Here is a 4,645-nt window from a genome sequence, read left to right as displayed (position 1 = left end):
GCAAGTCGTGAGTTGTACATGGATAGCTCAATTGGTTTGCCGGCACGATAGCTCAGCGTGTTCGGTCAGAGGGTTAATTACCCTCTGTAATAAAGCTAAACTGAGGGAACGGACCAATGAATAACCTGAACGGGTGTCATCGGACGTCCACCCCGAACAAATTCAACGAACAATATAGAACAAAATGAGATTAAAAAATATGGTAGAGCACTTGCCCGCGAAAGGCAATGGTCACACCTTCGAATCCTGGTCCAGCATACAATTTTAATCTTCCAGGAAGTTTCAAATCAGCACACACTATGCATAGAGAAAATTCATTCTTTTTTGTTGTTGATTAACAGCTAATGGTGTTACATAAAATTTCTTTCTTTAAATACCCATATCACATAAAAACACACAATGCTTACTAGTTTCAGAGAGTTAAATCGCCATGTTCATTTTACTTTTATGGACAAAATGTTTACAAGGCCAATCCATTTTGTCGACTGTTTACATTAATTAGACACAACTGTAATGTACATAAAGGTACAATTACGGAAAATTCTAACGTGAAACCAACACAAAATGCATACAGATTCAAAGGAAAGATACCTTATAGAGACGATATACCATAGTACCATCTCTCGTCATACAATAAGAGAATAGCTGTGCGAACACATCGTAACCTAGATTATGACTCAGGTAACAGACTTAATACATTGAACCATAACCTAGACCTCGAGCTACTCAGCACACATCAGCTGATCACTGTAGACACATTATTGTACGACACTCTTCACTCGCATGTAGTAATGACACAGAACAGTTTTAAATACATTCTTTTGTTAGTGCGAGCTTAAGTACGGAGGACGGTCCACGTTATCATACTGATAAGACATGTTTTACACGCTTTAGTATCACTCGTTCAACAAGAATTTTGTCTGTGTGCCAAAAATAACTTTGATGTTGGGACCCCTAAGGCTGAAAGGTATCAACCTCAGAGTGCAATAGTGTTGTTCGTGTTCAGTGTAGTTACCAGGCCTGGTAAGGGCATATAAGGGGCATGAACACAGTAAGAAGTTGAGTGATCACTGTGAACGACATGTTGTGTTAGTTTGTGTCAGTGGCTATTGAAAGCATTCAGTTTTTTGTACGTTTTCAACGCGCAATGATTATGGAGTGGTCCAATGAAGTGATTATGCAGTTTAAGAACCTTCTATCTGAAACACGCAAAATGCTGACCACAAAAATGCAAGGGCTGTTCGGAAAGTAAGTTCCGATCGGTAGCGAAACGGAAACCACAGTGAAAATCAAAAATGTTTCATTTACAGCAGTTAGCTACACCTTCCAGCTACTTTTCTACATTATCGCCTTTCAGACTTAGACTTTTGTCGTAGCGTTGTGCTAACTTTCCATTACTCTCGTCGTAGAAGGCAATCGCCTATGCTTTCCGCCAATACTCTACGCTGTTCTACAACTCGTTGACTATGCCAAAAAGTTGTCTTCAAAGCCAGCGGCTCATTTGAGCAGAGATGAAACTCAGGGACATCCAGTTACAGGCTGTGTTGTGGGTGATCATACACTTCCCATCGAAAACGCTGCGGAAGCATCTTCATTGCCCCTGTAGAGCGTGGTTGAGAGTTGTCATGAAGAAAGAACCACATGGCATTTATGTCCTATGGACTGGATGGCATCAGGCGAAATCTCTCACCAAGCCCTCACACTTGGCGGGAGATGCTATTTTCTAGGCATCTTTGTGTGCTCACTGTGCACCAAGAACTGAAAAGAGCGACGTGACGAGATCGACGGGAATACTAGAGACACTGCCCAATACATCTGTGCCAGACTTCATCGAAGTTTCACAGTGGTTTCCAATTTCGCCACCGATCGGAACTTACTTTCCTAATAGCCATCATAAATAAAAGATGTATGGAGCTTGGAAGAGAATCCAAGGTATCATCAGGGCTGGGTGTTCTTTAAATGAGCTGAGAAAGAAGAAAGAAAATTGGATGGCGTCTTACAGCAAGTTGGCGTTAAGCGTAAAGTACAGTACGAAAACTGGGGCTGGTACTAACGAAGCGTACAAGGCGTATTGCTTTGTATACGACAAAATAACATCGTTTTTGTACGGGATCTACACACCAAGGAAAATGGAAACGTCTGATATGGTAAGCACTTTTATGGACAGTTTTAAAGCTTTTCTTTTCTCTTACTACATACTTGTCATTAATAGTTTTGCTCAATTCTAGCTCGTAGTTCTTTCCTCCAATGAAAAAATTTATATGAATGAAAGAAGTACGGTGTGCAAGTAACCAAATTCGCGTAGATAAACTATTTATTGGAACTTCCTGTTCAAGAATTACTTATTTATTAACAATATTTATCTTGCCATGGTAACTTGCCACTTGTCGTGAAGTATTCAGCGAAGGAGTCGCGAAAACCCCCTGCTCTGTATTACGATGTGTTTGCTGTCAATCTTCACCAAACAGTTCGTAAAGTTCCAAGCATTTTCGTAATGTTGTGCTATGTCCAGCCACTTATCTTCATTGATAGGCAACTGAAAAAAGTAAGGTTTTATTCTATGCACATGTAATATAGCAAATTTAAATGTAATGATTTTTTAAAGTGTGTATCTAAAACTGACAACATGGTTACAGAAAGGCAGGCTATATATTATGCATTGCTTTCAGGGCCCAGAAAATAAACGGAAAGATCCACAACTACTGAACATGCAACACCTGATCCAACAGAATATTCTGAAGTAAACAATGTGTACTACCATGAAGAAAGTCATGACATTGCAGCTACTGAATCTGCTGTAATTGATCGAGGTGGACCTCCAGGAAAGGAAAAGCCTAACAGACAGCAAACGTTGAGGAGCATATGGACAAGGCTTAAGATATTTGGAAATAAGTTGCTAACAAAATGAAAACAGCAAAAGATGAAAGATCTTTATTCTGTGATCAACTGTGTTTGAAATTGAGAGCGCTAAATGATGACACTCGCGAAATAGTGATGCACTAAATCAACAACCTGATGTTTAATGTTAAAAAAAGAACAGTATTCAACAGCTCTACCGACCGTATAATCACAACTATCAACAGCCTAGATTTCTGCAAATACCGTTCCACACGGCCAGGTGTGAATCCAGTCGGATAATCACTTGACGGGTCTGAAAATACTTTTTCTTCGGATGCCATGTCTGGACATAATCCTCCAGCTACAACTACACTGCAATATGGTTCCAGTGACATCCAAACTGAAATACTGTGTCGCAATGCAGCTGAATATCTTCATACTATCAGTGTTAATTAAAAATTACTGCTGTTACTTTTTAAATTATGTTTATTTAGTGTAAATGTATAAAAGAATACAATGATGGCAGATTTAAAATAACATTAAGGTTTACTTCTTCTTGGAGCTCTTATATAATGGCCTGACACACTTCATTTACTCATCTGGAGCCAGGCTCCTTTGCGAACTTAAATAAGTAAGACAAACTGGCATAACTGTCCACAGTAACAAAAAATCGTTATGTTACAGCCAGTCTCTCTTGAATGGTAACACTTTCTCTCATGTTTGTATCTCATGTTGCTATAAATGGCCAATTATACTCATGAAAATTCAAAATCTGCTGTTGTCATTCGACAAAAGTTTTCAAATCTGCCAGTGGGTTGTTTTCTCAAGCCACTCAGTACATCACTAGCATAGTATCTGAGAACAAAAAAAGTATGAGTTTTCGTAATTTGATTTAATTTATGCAGCTAGGCATCTATTTGCTTTTAAAAAATTAGCTAGTCAGTAACAGTTACCTTTCACGGCTTTTAGTCAGCGTTCTCATCCACAACTCCTTTTGCGAGCCTTCCTTGTTTTCTTCAATAATCTCTACTTAACAGTACATAAGCCGCTGGGGCACACGTTGATTCCTCTTTATAGCTGTCCTCATTTAGTTCCTAGTTCCTCGAAGAAAATTTGGAAATGTGTGGTAAGTTCCTATGGGACCAAACTGCTGAGGTCATCGGTCCCTAGGTTTACAGATTACTTAACCCTTTCAGACCCTCTGGCTACAATTGTGTACATTAACTTTTACGGTCTGTTAGCTGCAACAAAAGTATTTCTTCCCTAAGCGAACCTGAGCTACACACTTGTAAATGTTCAACCTTTTCATCACGCGCAAATGCTGCCAACCGTTGGGCATCACTATAAAAAATATCAGCAAGTCAATGTAGCAGTGCGCAGCAACTCGTGACCACCAGAATACATGGTTCGCTATATTCCAGTGTGTAATTGAATACTGTTGTTGTTATTTTACATGGAAATTATTGAATGATCATTTTACTATTTGTTACAATAGAGAATATTTCATAATTAGTTATTTTAGTCCTTAAAGTGAAGCCAAGTGAACAAAGTACGTTTTGGAAATGGGTACATATTTTTGTATAAATCTTGCTCCTAAAATCATTAAAAAATCACCTAAGACCACTACCACATAAAGGAAAATTTTTCTTCCTCCAGAAAAATTTCGGGTCTGAAAGGGTTAATGTAACTTAAACTAGCTTACGCTAAGGACAACACACACTCCCATGCCTGAGGGAGGACTCGAACCTCCGATGGGGGAGCTACTGGAACCGTGGCAAAGGCACTTTACACCGCGTGGCGTTCCTGG

General features: G+C 39.2%; 1 pseudogene; it reads left to right on the top strand.

Moving 5' to 3' along the window:
* Window positions 1-1,153: 1,153 nt before the first annotated feature.
* LOC126249337 (uncharacterized) lies at window positions 1,154-3,294 on the top strand (annotated as a pseudogene).
* The last annotated feature ends 1,351 nt before the right edge of the window (window positions 3,295-4,645 follow it).

Source organism: Schistocerca nitens, chromosome 3, assembly GCF_023898315.1.
Source record: "Schistocerca nitens isolate TAMUIC-IGC-003100 chromosome 3, iqSchNite1.1, whole genome shotgun sequence".
Classification (NCBI taxonomy): domain Eukaryota; kingdom Metazoa; phylum Arthropoda; class Insecta; order Orthoptera; family Acrididae; genus Schistocerca; species Schistocerca nitens.
This window is presented reverse-complemented; position numbering and strand designations above follow the sequence as displayed.